Source organism: Simochromis diagramma, unplaced genomic scaffold (assembly GCF_900408965.1).
Source record: "Simochromis diagramma unplaced genomic scaffold, fSimDia1.1 OVJJ01000596.1, whole genome shotgun sequence".
NCBI classification, from domain to species: Eukaryota; Metazoa; Chordata; class Actinopteri; order Cichliformes; family Cichlidae; genus Simochromis; species Simochromis diagramma.
Genome location: NW_024387245.1, coordinates 7,383,076 through 7,402,935, shown reverse-complemented (window position 1 = coordinate 7,402,935; position 19,860 = coordinate 7,383,076).

Here is a 19,860-nt window from a genome sequence, read left to right as displayed (position 1 = left end):
TCAAATTCTTGTCCACTGAATAATAACCTGTGGATGTAAATGCTGTAAATCACCTATTGTAGTCTCACTGAAACATCTGAGAGACCAAGCTTAATAACTAACACAAATTAAAAAAACACAAATCCTCCACCTCTTGGGCCAGACGTGAGTACTAATTCACTTGTCCTCGTTGGACGCTTGTCCCATGGCTGACTACTTTAATTAAACCGTGATTGGGGCTGGGAAGATGGTAGTGTTGTAATAAGATTGAAAGCTTTGGTCTGTCTCCAGCTGAGACTATCAGGGTATCATGGACCTCCGGGATGAGACTGAGGCATTGGAAAGGGACCAGCCGAGGCCAAGGTTGACTTAATCAGCGAACTGACTTGTACAAACAAATGAGAGCATTAGGAAGCTCAATCAGCAAGATGAATGTGATAAAAAATGATCGGTTATTGGTTTGCAATCATCAGAATGAGCTGGCCAATTTGTGGAATGTCCAAAAGCAACAGATAGAAATGCAAATATAGAAATGGACAATTCTAATGTCCAAAAGAAGCTACACTTACTTACTTCTTAATTGTGAGCTATAAACCAACATGTCAACCACCATTTTTAAAATATTCTTACTATGAAAAAAATCTATAAATAATAAAATTGTAGCAAGAATTAAAATTGAAATAATTGCAGGATCATTATTATCATTATGCATTAGCTTGATGTAGTGCAGCAGTATGCCATAGGTGGGGTGTGACTTCATCTTTCATAGTGGGATAAATGCTGTAATGCTGAAATGTCTGTTACTGCAGCTTAGTTACATTTACATCACTGAGCTCTTGACAACATGCAACCTTTAAACATACAACATGAATTAATAATCATTTAGTGCATATAAATGCAACAAAATTAGTTAATTATCAGCATTTTTACCTATTAATATTCTCTTGTTATGTTTGCACCTTCTGCCACAATCACCTGTTGCAGTGAATATAATTTGTAAGTATGCAGGATTTCATTCAGTTTTCCTTCTGTGTGAGATGAATGGTATAGATGGGAAAACTCGACAGTCGCAGTCTGTGCATAGCTGTATAGGTTCAAAACTTTTTAACACAGAAATGAATGCACAGTTATGTCTTTATAAGACATTCTTATTTCTATATATTTACTACTCTGTTTGGTCATTTCAGTTAATTACCTGAACTACTCTACCTTGGTTACTTGTTCCTACTCTCCTCATAAGGCCTACAGGTATGTGTACCAGCCATCCAGATCCACGCTGTGTCAGACTGCTGTAGTGCACTCAGCTCTAGCAATCCAGCATACTCAGATGGCTTCGATTTTATTTTTCCCTTTCTCGGTTATCTCTGCCTATACTTACAGTTTTAATTGCTTTGTGCATTTGGTCCAGTATGTTCTTACTTGTGATGCCTTTGTTGCATGAATATAATAAATATTTATAATTGAAACTATATTGCACATCGTATCAAATAAATATCTGTATTGGTCTGATGTCGAATATCCAGCAGAATATGGAAATGACATGCTTTATGCAACACACGCTACTGTTTATCTGGCATAACTTAAACATCAAGAAAGCAGCTCCACATGTTCTGAACTAAAAATGAATTTTGATGTTGCTAGAAGTGCTGTTTATTGTATACAAGTTATACAAGTTATTCAGATACAAGTTATTAGTAGATTAAGTAAAAACTAATTAAATAAATTATGATAGACAAAGAAATAGAAAAGGGCTATGATAACAGATTTTAGGGTTATTAACAACCATAAATTATGTTGGACAACAAAACAAAAATGCTCCAAACTACTTTAATATTCTAAAAACTGAAGATCTTTCAAATTAAAAATAATTAGATATACTGTATTTATTCTTAATAAATCTATACATTGCCTGCTGTGTGTGTGAATTGGGGGTCACATGTTATTTTATATGGTATGTTTATATGTTATAAGAATATAAATCGATCATGCAAAATCACTATGATAATTTAAAAATAATAATAATAATAATAATTTATTTCTTAATTTCTTCAATAAATTTCTGTTTTATTTGGCATTTCGTTTGGGGAGTGTAGTTACACCAACACTCTCATTTAAAATGTACCTTGTAAAAACAAAAGAATAAAACAAGCTGAAGCTTTAGCCTGCAACTCTTTTGTCAATAATTTATTCTTTCTGCTTAATTCAAATGACTAATTATCATTATCACATGACCACATTATTAAGCACTAGAAATTTCTGCCTGCCATGGATTGATTGTAGGTTCAAGTGGTTTTATTGTTTTTTCGTTCTTTACAACATTCAACTTCTAAGCAGGTTGTGCGTTTTCAGTAAAATAGAAAATAGAATGAATTCACTTTGTCAAGTTTAAATGGTGTGATACTGCAGTCGATTGGTGGTCATAGTCAAATGTCCTTTTTCTCCACATTTATTTCTTATTCCAAAATAGCATGAACATTTACAGCACGTGCTATTAAATAAGCAAGCACAGAATTAAGACACAGCAGACAACAGGCCACCCTGAGCTCGCTGCCTAACGTGCTTATCCAAGCTCTTATAGAAACCCAATCTGATCCTCATTTTTTATCTACTTTATTTCAGTGGGAAACAACGCTCCCAAGAACAACTCAAACAGTAGTGACAGTATTCTTTCTGTTGTATTTCTGTTGCATGCATTCCATTTTTACAAAGCTTTATTTTCATACATGCCTATTTTGTTCAGTCATACTGTATTTGTAGCACATAACTGCAAAAGTCTTTTTAAAGCACACATTTTTTTTTAAATCACAGCTTTTAAGTGGCATTCCCACTAGTTTAATTCTTGCCAACCTTTTTCAAGAAAGTGGACAAAGTCCAGCGTACCATATGGTGCAGGTCAGTTGAAGTGACACACTTAATGACACCTTTGCCCCGGGCACGCATATGCCTAGACAGTGGATCAGGTGTTGATGCACCATTGACAGCCTTTCTCTGCCTAATTCCAGATTTGTGGCATGCACAGTGTCCACTTGCTAAGCGTAGTAATCCCAAGGATTGGCAAGTATTTTTAGTAATGGATTTACTGACGTCCGTTGATCCCTTGATGGGTGGCGTCTTTCACAACAGTTATGAAGTGAGCCACCAAGCCTTGCTGAGTAAAGTGTTTAACATTAACCACATCTGTGTGTGCTGTGTAAGTGTGTGTGTGTTTGGACTTTTTGTACAGCCAGCCAAAGTGCTTGAACAAGTGAGAAATTGAATCATTTTTTCCCTGTGAATTACAGAAAGTGACAATTTTTTTCTCTCTGCTAGCTTAATGTGATCTGGTAGATATCTCATCACACTAACCAGTTTATTCCTTCACAACAGAAGTTGGTAATTACTACACTATTACAACAGGTTTGTTACATTTAAAAAATAATCCTCAAAAAATGTATACACTGACCTTCACGTATACATTTCAAGACAAAAGTGTCTGTAAAGTGCTTCTGCTAAACACACGTTTCTGTTCCAAGAAATAAAACAGAAGAACTCAGGGTCTTCACCCCTCTGAATCTTTGGAGACGACTTTGTCTTAGAGAACAAAAAAATAAAACAAAAACTTTTATGTTGGCAGCATTTCGGATTGAAAGTGTCTTTACTGCTGTTTTATATGTTAATATAAGAAGCATCTTATCACTGTCTCTCCGTCTGTCTGCCTCAGAGCTTTTATTATCTGCTCCATTAGTGAGGGTGAATATGTGTTCTATATGTGCCTCTCGTTTCTCTCTGCAGCACCTGTCGGATGCATTGAGTTTACCACGCTGAGCAAATTCTGGAACTATTCAACAGAATTTAAAGTGTCTATTCGATTTATTTTTTCCTAACTCTGTCATTAGCTTTGATTTCATGCATTTTTCTTGTGCACCATGTGTAGACACTTGAAGACAAACATCCTTAACAGTAACAGATGGACTGTATTTTAATAGAATGTTCTTTTCAGATGAACAAATAATCTTCTCCAGTTTTAGAACCTCGTAACATCAGAAATGTGTGTACACGTGTCAGTTGTGCAGAGTAAAACAATGGCTGAGTGCTAGCTGGCTGAGTATGAGAGGAATCTAAATGTTAATTATGGCTCCAAAAAGTCAAATCGCCTAAATGTTGAAAGCCAGAGATTTTAGAGGCTGTTGGGAAAAGCTCATAGTAATCCATGATGATCTGAAGTGCTCCAGCTACCAGACAGCGCAGACCATAGCCAGCTGCAGACAGACAAATGTGCGTCTGCGTGTGTGCACGCTTGTGTGTCTGTCTGCATTTAGGGCAGGAACAAGAGGAGGGAATTACTTTAGATGAATTCAGAACGTTTTAGGGTAAGAGGATACGATGTATTCCTGGTCCCGGGCTCGGGAAATGAAGTGAAGGGTTACCCTGCAGAGCATAGCAATACGTAACCTGTGACGTCATTACTTCCCTCATCCATCCTTCACCTTATCCCTCATTTTTCCTGTTTAAACACTGCGCCTCCCCACCTCCCTACGAGTGACGATAGCCCTCACTTATTTCTGCATTTTTGATCCTCCTATTTCCTCTTTATCAGACCACCCCAAACCCCTATATATCACTCAGTTCTCTCAGTTTTCCCATTCTGAAATGGTTATGAGGCTTCCTGGTGTTTTGGCGTGCTGCTTCAGCAGAACAGCAAGGTTAAATCTCCCAGAAGAAAGAGGGTCCCCGCAGCTCTGCTCATTACCACATACAGTGCGCTCACCTTGAGAGTTACTGGGTTCAGGGTTGATTAAATGGTTCACATACAAAAAGGGTAAACAAAAAGGAATATAGCAAATGTCTTTGTGTGGTCAGAATTTCAATGTAAAATCAACACACGAATGTGTCAGGAGTGCAAAAGCCCCTCACACTTGCTAACATGAAAGTATCATTTTTAGCGTGGAGAATCTCACTGCAGATGGACAAAAAGAGTTGAACTCGTGTCACAGAGGCAAAAATCTCTTAATCTCTGAAATTTGATAATCTCAACGTGTCCCCAGCAAACTGTAAAAATCAAATGATCACATATCCAAATAAAATTTATGTTTATCTAAGGTGTACCACCACTGTGACAGTTCCTGATCACAGTTTTGAATGGGAATTACATTCAGTGATAAACACAGATATGTCACCAGCCCTATCGTCAGAGATTCTAAGTCGTCCACTCTATCTTGTACCTCCAATATCATCAGTGCCTTTTTTCAGCTATTTTTCTGACTGTGGCACATTACAAAACAGTGACGTCAAACTCTTGATGCTGTAGCTTTTCCACACATGAGTCAAGCCTTTTTCTTCTACTCTGCTTCTGTTCAGACTCAGAGATAACAAAACAGTTACAATGCTAACCTAAGAAGGCCAACTTTTCTAAAGACATATAAGCCCAATAGATAATAGGATTCTTATCAATTTCTATCCTGCTGTATTATTTTTAAAATGAAAACCTACACAGCGCTTATTAAAAAATTCTGCTGATAAATTGCTAAGGAGTCTGAACATTACTGGGCTTTGGAGCCAGCGTTCCTGTCCTGGACTTCATTTTTGCAATTTTTCCTGGCTTTAGTAATAAACCACATGCTTGGAGGTTTCCACATCTTGCACTCCCTGTTAGTATTGATGTCTGCGCTAGTCTTAAATGGTTATTTTCTTGTTTTGCTTGTTTGTTTGTTGTCTTCTTTACTTTTATGTCTTGTGTTAGTTTTTTTTCCTGCTTCCAGCTGATTGTCCTGACTGTCTTCTCCTGTGTGTGGTTGCTGTCTGTTATGTTCCTCATGTGCTACCTTTGTGGTTTTTGAGATTATTGTTTGTTTTACTTTACAACAAAGAGAGTTCAGAATACCCAGGGTATCTTTCCATTATCTGGATTCATTTATCCTAATATTGGCAACTGGAATAAACGGTCACACAGAACTGGTTACCAACCATCACCAATGGGCACATGAGTATCAAAACTAGACCATGGAGCAATGGAAGAAGGTGGTATGGTCTGAGGAATCAAGTTTTCTTTAACATCACATGGACGACCCGGTGCGTCACTTACCTGTGCAACACCTGGCATCACAACAGACTGTAGCAAGAAGGCAAGCCAGCAGAGGCAGTGTGATGCTTTGGACAATGTTATGCTGGGAAACTTTGGGTGCTGCCATCCATGTGAATGTTCTATTAAAAAAGGCTGCCAAGCATTGTTGCACCCTTTCATTAAAAAAGTATTACTTGATTGCTGTGGTATCTTTCAGCAGGATAACTCACCATGTGACAAAGCAAAACTGGTTCAGAAATGGCATAATGACAAGTTCAAGGTCTTGATTTGACCTCCAGATTCTCCAGATCTTATTCCAATTGAGTATCTGTGCAATGTGCTAGACAAAGAAATCGGATCCCAGGAGGCCCAAACTTGCAACTTCCGGGACTTAAAGGATCTGTTGCTAACATTTTGGCACCTGGTACCACGTGGACTCTAGTGTAGTCCATGCTTCAGTGGTTCAAGGCTGTTTTGGCTGTAAGAGGCAGAACAACACAATATTTAGCAGGTGGCTGTAATGTTAAGCCTAATCAGTGTATATTTATTACTGGTGCTCCTCAGAGAAACACAAAGGAGGGTCCATAACTCTTTAGACCTTCTTCCCTCTGCAGAAGTTCAAGGGATCTTCCAGTAGTGGTGACACTATTATCCAGAGAATTGATTGGTCAGTGCCCACGGTCATTGATTGGTTAGCAGGCGGTGATTTCATACCTGCAAATCTCTAATCTGCAACTTAATCTACTCTGGAGCAGGGTAAGTTCACAGCACAAGTTACCATGGTGATATGTCCCGGTAAGACGTGAATCACCTTCTTAGTAAAAAAAAAAAAAAAGATGTATGGGGAGCTGTTATTTACAGAGGACGAAAAATATCAAGTGTGTAAACGCAGCCTGAAAGCAGAACACAGTCGCTCCAAATAAATCCGTTGTGTGGGATGAAAATCGCTGTGTGATAGTTGAATATCAACGGCAATGAATAAATGTATACGCACTTCAAGCACTTGGATATTCATCAAATTTAGCCTACTTCTTATTAAACATCAGGACTTCAGATTCTGTTAGAAAAATTTAGACCTTCCTTTTTGGAGACTTGATTACTCCTGGGTGATGATTTCATAGCTGATGATCTCATGCATGACCACATGCAAATTGGATGTATGCTAAGCTTGTAAAGCAAATAGGCAATCATTTTGACTGGTGTTATCATTTTCTAATACTTTGTTAAATCAAGACTAAATAGCTGGAGGTATTCTTAAAGTGCAATGTTTCCGAGTTTTAACATGCTTCTCTAATCTTGTGGAAATCCTACAGTTTACGTGTTTGTTTCAGTTTGTTTTTAAAATGCTTATCAGATTTGGTTAAAACCCGAGTAAACATTAATAATATCAGTTACTGTGGCTGAGCCAGTTCCAAGGCAGTGCTGCCGTGTGTGCAGGGAGCATCAGTTTGGTCATTACTGTTACCTGTGCTTCTTCCTGCTCTGACACGTCAAAAGGGCCATTGTAAGAAAGGTCTATTAAACATGTGAACACGTGCAGTATTAAGAGGTACTGACAGAAACAGAGACGGGAAATCCTCAAAGATAATTAAAAGTCACTTCAGAATTTTCGTGCTGAATATTGAGAGGGAAAAATTGATTTGAGTGTCTCATGTGGCTAGCTGACTGTGTACAACATAATTGATTTCCAATGCCTTTCCTGTATCAGCATGCTGGAGCAGGCTCACTGATATGTTGTATTAGCAACAAATCAATATTAAGCAGCTCATACACCAAAAAGAGGTCCAGGTCAAGGCTTTAAATCCAGATTTAAGCACAGTTTGAATAAATAATCAGTTTAAATAGTGATTCATCAGCATTCGTGTAGCAACAGAGAAATGTGTTTGGGGGCTTTTTGTTTTTTTTAACAAATATGCATCAGTACTACTCAATATAAATCAATGAAAACATTCTCACCTTTACAGATTGGGCTATTTTACTTCCATGAAACCAGATGATACAAAAAATACTGTAAAAATATCATTTTTGATGTTTGTGTTTTGCTACATTTTGTTGAGTTATCAGAGGCTTCAATGAGGTGTGCAAACAGTTACTCTATCTCCAAGACAAATCAGTGTCTTTAATCTCAATTTGTAAATTGATCACTGTGTGCACTTTCCACTAAAATATGGCCAATATTGTAGGTTCAGTGATTTGTGTGAACTGTAGCTAGATGGACATGGATGATTGACACTTCACCATCACATAAATTTATCAGTACCACACTAAAAACTGTCTTAATCTAAGTAATCGACAGGGAATGTTTCACTGTAAGAACAGTTTGTGACATGTTTGTGTTATTCACCTTCAGCATCCCATCCCATGAATACAGAGACCATATTTTGCAGTAATTGACCTATATTTAAAACTTTAATGGAAAGTAAATTACAGATTTGATCGAGTCCACTTCAACAATTTGCCAAAATGTCTTTCCTCACCTTCTATTTCTGAGGAACTCCACCAGTAACCAAACAAGCAACATTTGGAGCCCTGTGTTCAGTTTCTTCTTGACCCAGCCGTATAAAAACAATAATACTGAAGGCAAAATTTCCCTGCCGCTCATTTTATTTGTGGATTTTGTTTGCTGGGGAAAATAGTAATATTTAGGTCTGCAGAAGCACAAATTGATCCAGTGTGATGTGTAGTTTTTAAAGTATGCTTAGGTTTTACCTACCATGGTATAACGTGTAATGCTGGTGCATTTAAATGCCTTGAATTACCACAGCTATCGAAACCAGTTAATTATTTACTCTGTTGTCTGTCTACCAGAAAGTGAGATAAGAGCCTCCTGGCCACAGCCTAGTGTATTAAAGCCCTGATGTTTAATTGACCATCAGGAATCAGGTTTTTAAACTGCGTGTAGTCCCTGTTCAAACAGCCACCCTGATTAAACCTTTGTTTTCTTTGAGACTCTTTTATCTGAGTTTTTTTGTGATGATCAATTTTCTGTAGCGTGCTGATGAATGACCACAGGGCTGTGATTCTGATTTGTAGGAGCAGCAAGACAAGGATTTTCCTGCTTGAGTACCCACTGTCATCATGGAAGACACTCATACCTGAGTACACTTAAGGTACGTCCACGTTACGGAAGAAGAGATAAAAACATTTATATGCAGTAAAAACAAGGAAGGAGAATAACAAGTATATTAAATATGTTCCTTTTTGTAAAGGTGCATAACAGCTGTGTTCTGTTTTTTCATTTATCATTAGGATCATTGGGACGAAAAAAGAGGCCCAGGTCAAAGCTTTAAATCTATGTTTAAGTCCTTTGAGCTCATCCTTATGAATAATTAAAAAGCCCACAATGGCAAGGTGCCCCAATTCGATCCCAAGCTAATGAATCTATCACTAATGACTCACTTAGCTCCCCAGACTTGACATGAGCAGACCTGACATCTACCCAGCAACACTTTAGCACGACTCTGTTGGATTGAAGTGTTAGTTTTAGGTGTCAAAACTCCTTTTTTTCTTGTCTCGTCTACTGCGACTCGCATTTCTCCAGAGGATGTGACAGGCAAAGCACAGTTATTAGTCTGTTGTTGTAACTGCTTGCGTTATTCAAGGAACTGACTAATAGCAGACCTAGGGTTAGATTGATATGTTTTTACTGCATTTTAATCCCCGCTCTCTTTGGGTGGATTTATCTGATTGTTGTATTTCTCACTCTTAGAGGAGTGTAATTTGACTGGTGGTAATTGCCGGTCTTATTTTAGTGGCTTTTTGTCTGTGTTTTTAAAGTATTTCTTATCAGTGTCTTTGTTTTACCCAGCACGTAATTCATGTGAGTATTGTGAGTCACTGAAATTACTGAAGCAGCAAGTAAGTCTTTTACTTTAAAAATCCCAATAATTTCCAGATTTAAGTGCAGTGTTAGGTCATATGGTTATCTTAGGAACAATAGGTAGTTATGGGAAATATCTGTCTATTTTTAATGAACAAAGACTAATTTGCTTTAAAATGTCAAAGGTGAGGGTGGCACTATAGGGGACTTCATGTCAGACATGGTGGTATTGGAGCTTCGGTAATTGGTCACGCCAGAAGACACTTCCTGTAGTGAAATACAAAGTGAGGTTTCAAGAAGGTGTAAAGATGAGTCACACACATGGTTTTTACTTATGTCCAGAAGTGTTTGAGTTTATTCATACTTGGGGGTTAAAGTGGATACTCCAGAACCTTCATCAAATATGTCTTTAAATCTGATCTGTGGACGATTACATAAAACTGTTGGGTGAGTTCATTTTTCATGTGCTGTCACCTAGCGTTGCTTCCAGCTGACAGCATGGAGTAAAAAGGAAATAATGACATCCCACGGTTCTGCTTACACCCTCACCACATATTTCCTTCTTATCCCTGTGATGCACTCATGGTGTAAATAAAACTGTGGTCGTGGAAATTCAGCATCCCGCCAGCGCTTCACAAGAGTAATGAGCAGTTACTCACAAACATCTGCTCAGATCTTGTCAAATTGAGTCGGTGAAATCCACAAAGAGCAGTGAATCTCACAGCAGAAGAAGCACAGATCAACTGATCGCATCCTCACATGAAGAAACATCAAAAACTGGACCTCACAACACAAATTATTCTGACTTATTTCTATGTTTCTCCCCACGCGGCATTGCAACACTTTATCTCAGGGTTCCCTGACCTGCTAAATCCCAATTTAACCCTAGCTGAAGAAAGAAACATTGGCTTCCAAAGTTAGATAAGTTTCGAAGCTCAATCTGTAAACTTATTTTAAGAGTCTACAGAAATTAAAAAAACAAAAACAATGTTAAAAATCTCAAAAAAACAAGGAAAGTTCAGTAAAACCAATGTGTTCACTCCACTCCACATTGAATCGACCGCTCTTACTGAAAATGCCAAGTGTCCAAGGTGTAAGTACCACTAGAGTAAGCTTAAACCATGCACAGAAAAGGGGGCATTAATATAAAATCCATTACTATAACATCCTCCTGTCAGATCTGGGATACAATGTTTAAATCAAAATAAAAACATAAAAAAACACAGAAATCCAGGCTAAGATAATTAAACGATATAAATTTGGCCAAAGATAGAGATTTTGACTATACCGCTCTATCGCGATAGCGCATGTTGATGATGTCTTCAAGCTGCGCCTGTTTTGGTCGAAAGCATTGCAAATTATGGCGGGCGACAGTCATAGCAAAGAGATGAAGCACTTTTGAAATATGGGGAAAGCCAAAAACTGCGCTTCCTCCACTTCCGTAACATTGATTCATTAATGTTGATTTCTCTTGCAGTTGTTCTATTCCCGTGTTGTTGCAGTATATTAATAACTAACCTCGTATTGTGGATGAATAATCTCAGTTGTTCTCCTGACTGAAGTTTGGCCCGTGTATAGCATCCTGCTATGCGACTGCATTTGTCCCTGACCACCAGAATCCCTCACGTTAACTTTTATCGAGTGGGAAAAAAGTTGGCGTTCATCCTCCAGCTTCACTGTGCTAATATTATGCTAACCTAGCTGTGTCGCTAGCAATCACGTAGCACAACGTTATATACCAGGTAGTCCAACTTCAGTAACCCTGCAAACGCCACTGCTGTTTATTTTTCTGTCTTCATTTATGTTGGAAGTGGTAGCAGAGCTGTACGTTTTAATTAGTTTCAAAAATCTCTCAGTCAGAACATGGTATGAAATGTTTAGGTGTAAACTAGCGAGCTAACTTCCTGTTAACTTCTAACTCTGTTCAATTTAATAAATTCTGTTTTCATGGATGTAAAACTTCATTGTTACACCCGATAAAGCAGCAACGCTGATGATTTAATTAAAGATGAAAGAATTTAGACCGTTTTTAACTCTTAGTGTTCGTTTGACTTTGGGACCTGAAGCGGACGGAGTTTTGGACCCAGATTACTCCGCGAAGCTCCTCACTACGGCAGCCGTAATGCTCTGACAATCCATCAAGCAGTGCGGCTTACTAAAGTTGTACTAAAACATTTTTTAACAGATTTCTGCACGCCAAAATTGGTTCGAGGTCAGTAAGCACAACCAGAATTCATACATAAGGCACACTCTCGATTTTTGAGAAAATTAAAGGATTTTAAGTGTGCCTTATAGTGTGGAAAATACATTATACAGAAGAAAAGAATATATCGTGATATATATCGTTACCGCAAAATGGCCAAGACGACCATATCCTAACGCCTTCAGTCAGTAGCTTTTAACCCAATGGAACATCTATGGAGATAGTGCTCTCCACCATCAGCACCAAAACACCAAACTGGGAGGTGGTGGGCCAGAACCTTGATACCTCGGTTACTTGGAGTTTCTCGTTCTGCTCTTAAATCAGACTGGTTATTATTTCATTTTCCTTTCTGTTGCACTAATAACCACTAAAATACTACTTTTAACAGAAGAACTTCAAGAATGATAATTTTATACATTTTCAGTAGTTGAACTTGAACTAATATCATTTTATGTGATTATGAAAATTGCATTTCATAGGATGTCGCCAGTAATAATGAAATCAGCTGTAATACCGCAGTAATCCAGAAAACCACATTACTTCCTGCTTCAGGCCTACTGAGATTGATTACTATATGTGACAATATTATCAATAATTAACAAAGGCAGAAACCAAATGATACTATTCTAGATCTAGAGACACTCCACCCAGCAAATAACAGTTCTTGTATAAATGTTGGTTTTTAACTGTGGCCTCGAACTCTAGGCCCTCGAGTACATTCAAGATGATTTTCCACTACCTGAGCATAAAGCCGGCATAAATAAATGCTGGGTACAGACATCAGAGTGCCGAATCAGGCAAAACACTCGGATGCTGTTTTTCAGGAGTTGCTCACAAAACCGGAACTACTTGGTCCACAAATACTGACATTACATTTGAAAGAAGAGCTCCATCTCCACTCCTCATTTGAGGCTGCGCAGTTTAAGTTGTTTTGCTCCACCCGCATTGTCTAAGATAATCTGCCATGTAAACATTTCGACGAAGACAATTATATCAGTAATTTGCTTCTAAAGTCTGAAACAGCCCATGTAAGTACAGTTTACACACTTCACCATGTAGATAATTTTATATTCATTGCAATAAGACTCGGGATTTCAGTGTGTGTAACTGTACTTTATGTTACTACATTTATTTGGCATCTTTAGTCACTACTTATTCCTCCATATTATGACTTTGACATGCAAAATGTATTTGGGATATGATGCAATCAAGTCTTGTAAAATCCCATTTCCTGGACTATCTGTGAGCTGCAAAGCAGTTACACAAAAGGTTAAACAAGCTACTTAGCCAAGGACAGAACTGACCCATTAAGCTGAAGCATGATCTTCCTGAAAGCCCAGAAGGTCACCAGTTGCTTGACAGAGAAATAACCAATCACAGCAGAATAGGGCATCCCTGCAGCTGATCCAATCTAGCACCAACCCTGTAATAAGCTGCTTGGACAAATGACCTATGGGGTCATTCTTTAGCATGGCAACAAAGCTGTCAGTCTACGTTTGCAACACTGGGTGGGTTATGAAAATTGCTTTAATCTTTTCACTGGTATAAAACTATTGCCATTTTGATAATTAATCTCCCTGGCTTTAGAGGGAAAGTCTACGCCTAAACTCACTAATGAATATCTGTCTCTGTTGCCCTCGTTAGGGCTGATCATACACAAGCCTGCAGGGTTTGGACCAAACCTTTAGTAAATATAATTACCTACTCTACAAATATGCAGACACTTGCATCACTGGGAAACTATTGTGGCTTCTATTCTAAAGAATCTGACCATCTAGTTCTTGCACTATCAAAACAGAGCTTAGTTGTCACCCTTTTGTGGCTGGTGGATCGTACGTAGGGTAGCAGATGTTCTTTTTTTAGTTTATTATCCATTGCTTTCATTTACAAGCTTGTAATAAATCTGCTTTGCAGGGTCAGACTTCTAAGCCAGTCCACCCACTATACCACATAGTCATGCATCACATGTGAAAGCGCTTTGACAAAAAGCTATCAGTTACTACATAAAGGCTCCAGCTGAGAGGACACAAACTGTCACTGTATATTACAGTCAGCAGTTACAGGAAGCTGGCAGCACCCAGGCCATAAGGGAGCTTTCAAGAAAATGAGGCTTTACAGCTAGAGCATACAGTCACTGAACTGATCTCAGCGTTTCCCCTTTTATGGACATCAAACCATAAGGTGAAATGCTGAAAATCTCCTTTTTTCGCCCTTGGTACTCTCAACGGTTTCTTAGAAGGTAATTCTAAAGTGTCACTAATCGACAAAGGTACAAGAGACACGTGCCTCAGACTGTTTTCTGTGTGCTTTTCCAGCCATACGAAAGGACCCCAAGCAGAAACGCTGCGATGATCAAAACCGCCGAGTGCAGCAGCAACAGCAGTGCGGGACATGTGACTAAGAGTCCGCCACACAGAGAGCGAGCTATATGGTGATTGATCTGCCCAAACATCGCCTTAATTGAAAACGCTATTCCAGCTAGGCACATTGGCTTGACACAAACATACGCACATGCACAGACTCATATGAATAAAAATAAACACTATACGCAACAAGTCTTACATGCACACAATTTTTTTTTTAATTTCTTTGTTTGTTTCACTGTTGGTCTGCTGTTTTGTTCTTTGGTTGGTTTTTTACATGTTGCCTTCTGAAAAAATCCTTTCTACAGCAACACTAAAAGCCTATCTACAGCATAATCTGACTTTACCATCATATCAACAACATAGGCAGCATAACACGTGGCAAACAGCTGGTACTGCTCCCGGTCCACCCCCGTTTTCCTGGCACCATCCTTCCTCCAGGAGGTCATCCCTGTGCATTTCCCTCGATTCATCTCATTACGCAATTCTGTCTTTTTTATTTATTTTTTTTCATTGCTATAAATATACTTTACAGTGATTCTGGGTTTTTACCCAACACAGATGTCACATCTGACGCTTCCGTTTTTTAATGTCTGCCATCAATGGCAGCGGGTGCCAAAGAACAAATCTTCTTCAAAAGCCTCTCCATGGATTTTATATGAAGCTGGAATTATAGATTAAAATACAAAGGGTTACATTTATTAGTTAAAGATAAAAATATTATAACAGTGCTAACCCATGTCCCGTCAAACCAGCAGAGTGCAGTCCGAGTGTGAAGCGGAGTTGTTTGTGATTCTTCTGGAAAGGTAGTCAGAAGCGCTCGAGTTTACCAGCAACACCTCCTTCTGTCTGCAAACCAGGATGTGTTTACAAGTGCACGCACCGGGCATCTGACACTTTGTGTGTAACACAAGAGCAGTGTGTACAACACTCGCACCAGCACTGTAGGATAAGATTTGATCACAGACACCTCAAGTGCAAAGAGAGGACAATCCACCTGAGCTGAGACTAAATCTCTGGGATTATTTCCCCTAACAAACCAGTGCTTTATGCATCATACTTGCATGACTCCCTTATTCACACGTGGTTGGTAATGTGCCTTGAAAAATTTGATTCTTGCACACAGCAAACTAATAAAATCAGTATTTGTTTGTTCTTTGTCTCTCTTTATAAAGAAGAATATCTCTGGCACAGAGAGACTTAGTTGTATTTGCAGACTTTAGACTATAGATCAGGCTCAGTTTGTTGCATGATTAATATTGCAGTTTAATCAAGTAGCTGGAGATAAATCACAGGCCCTGCTTAAAATATAATCTTCATGCCTTTGATGTCAGCACAAATGTATACAAAGACTTTTATGTAGGTCAGGTTCATAAACTGTAGCTTCATGAATATGTAACGTACAGTATAAGATCAGAGGAAGGTGGATGATACCTGGAGTGACAACACTGAATTATTTAGCAGCGACTTTTTTTAAAAAAAAAAAAAGCTGTCGGCAATCGATCGGAAGTCCACACATGGATGTCATCGGGTCCGTCTAGCAACATCTAGCAATATTCACTGGAGAGCAACAAGTCTCAGCAACCTTCCTCAGCTTGTCATCACGATTAGACTAATAGAGCTTACGCTGGACATTAAGTCACATACGGGACAGTTTTAAAGCTTTATTTAGCTGTTTTTTGGTTAAAGATAGCAGAGATTCATATTTTGGATGAAATTGGACCTTGCACATCATTGCTTTAGTTACACTTGCATATAAAGGGACAGGACCAACATGTCAAATCAGTGTTTCGTGTGTGTTTTTTGGAGCAGGCAGCATGTTTACAGTGACTGAAGAAGGAAAGCATCTCTGGTGGTGCAGATTTTAAAGGACTATAAATCACAAGAAAGGCTGTCACACAGCTATTTTTGTCTGCGTGATTACCCTGCAGACACTGTCTGGTGGCTGGTGTAGGCTGCCACACAGCCCAGTATATACGCGCACGAATGCATGCCTGTTAGTGTGTGACATGCTGGCTGTGGGTCTGTGATATATGTGCATTATAGCAGGTGCCACGTTTACACTGTATGATACAGACCTACTTTCTTTGGTATTTTGAGCTCACGGGGAACGTAACTTGGTCCTTTTTGTCCTGTGTCATCATTTTTCTGTCCCAATTCTACAGCATGCAAACAGTGTATATACTCCTGTGTGGTTGTGGTGGAGATTTAATGAGGTTATGTTGTCCCAGAAACACATATATATATGTGTAATGCCTGGTTTAAAAAATTACAATTGATTTGCAACTAAAACTTCAATTTTGTTAAAGTATCCAGATAACTAAAATGGATTACTTGTATTTCATCCCACCGCTTGTGGAAGTATGTTTACATAAACTTTACAAAAAATAGCCCAGCTTAAAGCAGCCTGTACATTTGTATATCTCTTTTTTTTTGTCTAATAATCATGGTCAAGCCCTTTCGATAGCAACTTAGCCAGATGGCAAACACCAGATGTTCATGATTACTGAGAATACAAAATGATTCCCGAATTCAACATCATTAGCAAATAAAAGGGAGGGCGAGGGGTTGAAAGAAATTTCTGTTCCTGCAAAGGTCTCTTGCCCAGATGTTGTTGCGTAATAACTCATTGAAAATGAAAGCTCTGTTGTTTAGTATTGGCTTCCAACCTCTGGAAGCAGCCAGCCAGCTTTGGCTGTATGAAGCCGGGCTGATGCCCACAGGAGGTAAAGCCCCAGCCATCGTTGATGAACTGTCTGTGAGCCAAAGGATGGATGGACTCTCCGCTGCGCAGTGTTTGTAAGCCAGAGATATTAGACAACTAGCTGCAGCTACACAGACATTTAGCAGACATTTAGCAGAGCTGACGTATCATAACATGGATTTAAATGAAAGAGGATACACTGAGCCTCAGAGGGTATTTTGTGTCAGTTACATGCAGGATCTCCCTTTTGTGATAGGGATGAGGATGTCAAACTGCAGTCACAATGAAATGAGTAAGTTGTGTGGGGGGAGTGTTTTAGGCACCTTTGTGAAAATAAAAAGGTAAATAACTTGATTATTTACACTGCTTAATTCATATAATTCATAGCACTTTATTCAGAAAGACACAACAGGAGGCACTATTCGCAGTTTTATATCCTCTATCCTTTAGTTCTACATCCATAATTGCTCATGTCCTGGTGGTGTTTGGCTTCAGGCAACGCTGTCCTCTAAAATGTTATTTCTATACGAGAAAACTCCATTTTCAATAGGAGGTAAAATTATATTTTAAAAAAGATCAAGTCACTTTTAAAAGCCTGGAGGTAATACTTAATGTATTTGAAATGAGATCTGCTGTCACTGCAGCTGCTGGCCAAAGTGGTGGGGCAGTCTCATTTTCAGATGAGATTATTTGTCTGATGACGCTCATGGGGAAATTAGATTGAAGCCAGCGTAGTGGTACTGAGAAATGTTGAGAGGCTCGCAGTGTAAGAGCAGACGCACTCAAGGTTATTAGGGGAAAAAAATCAAAGGACCGATGGTGGTGAAGATGTGGCGTGCCAGAATCATCGTCTTAGTCGACTATTTCCTCTGTGTCACTAAAGGACGAGATGCAGAAAAAGCTGAAAAAGCCTGAGAACATAAAGTTTCATTGAAATTGCTTTTCAGCATCTGTTAGGCAAGACCAAAGTGCTGGACTGATAGAATGACACTGCTATTCACACCAAACCAACACTTTAAAAATAGCCATTTAAAATCTACTTAACCCAATGAATTAAACAGCTACACTTGATACCTGTTTTAGAGTCGTATTTTGGTTCATTCCAGAAAGGTTCAGTAGTACGAGGAGATTGTGTTGCCCCTTCAGACACTGTTGAATTATTAATCGGAGCAGTCTCACCAGGTTCCCACCTAGTGTCACTTAAATCCTCCTTAAGTTCCCTGACACACCTTGGCTTGTCACTCTGCAGGCCATTTGAGGGAAACTGCCATAAAAAGGGCGTTTTCATGAGAGCACCAACTCCTCAGTCGACAGCAGTAAATATTAGCTAGTTGATTAGCTGAATTAAGCTAGCAGCCTAGTTGGTTCCTACCTGTTAGCCAAAGTGGCTACACCCCAAATAATGTGTCACTCTACTCCTTTATTCCTTAAATTTAAAAGGGTTTTCTATAAAACAAACCCACCACCCTGGATAAATTATCTCTCGAGACCACATATATTTTGCTATCAGACTGTAAAGACTCTAAACCTTTGGTCCACAGTAAATTTGGCAGTTTAGCATGGATGCTGCCTCAATTGGCTAAATAACTGCAGTTTTTGGGACACAACAAGTTTGGGAAACATTGTTGAGCATGTTATCGCATTTAATGCAAACTTCATAACGTGTCCAATATGTTTACAGACCAATGTTAAAGATGACAAGCTGCAAATTAACCCATGCCAATTCAACGAATGCTACAATTTATCAGGATAAGTGGGTGGGCCCTTAGATCTGGTCTAGTGTCTCCTGCAGGTTCTCAACGGCACTGGGCTTTTGATAAAAGGTCAGCACTTTGGACTGTGTCATGTTGTTGAGTTGTTCTGTTTCTATAAAACAGAGTGTGTATTTGACTGACTTTACATCCCCTAAACTATTTACACACAAGCGCATATCTTTCCATGCTTTTGGTGAAGTTTGTTTCCCATCTTTAGGCTAAACTACACCAGCTCATGCTGGCTGTAACTTTATGACAAAGGTCAGAAACAGCATTATTTGTCTAACTAAGAATGGTCCAGGTAATGGGTGTATTTGCAAAATACACAGCTACTGCACAGATGCAGTATTTATCAAATCATGGGTCTGAAATGACAGATAACGCCTTTGTGCATGTGTTCAGTTCCTTCCTGTCACCTATTTGGCACATATCACAACATCCCGACTGTAATTTGGCAACCAGACAAGTACACACACATGACATCACTGATTGAAACCGTACCAGAGTCTTAAGTATCTCAGAGGGACACGGGTCACACCTTGTCTGTCCTGTCCTGTAATGAGAGAAGAGAGGGTGTCAGCCTGTACACTCAAACAAGCCCAGGCACACGTCACATCAGCACATTAACTCAGCGATTCATTGACCCGCACCCAAGTGCCCTTGTTTTCAAAGCAGCCCTCCATTCATTCACTACCGAGATGAAATGGGCTTCTCTGATTTTGGAGGGGAACAGGAGGGGGTGTTAGTGGGTGGAGGATCAGATGACCAGTCACTCCTGTTTTGCTTCAGTGAGACTATATAGGTCACACCAGCCTTTGACTAATTAAAAATTCAGGATGGGTACCTGCTCTGTTCTCCGGAGGCATGATTTTTTTATTATAAATGAAAATAAAATCTATTAAACATCCTTTGCCACCTCAGTCTAACAGAGCAGAAAATATGATGTGTACACATAACTTGGTTAAGCTTCAAAATTACTGTTAACGTGTCTCACACA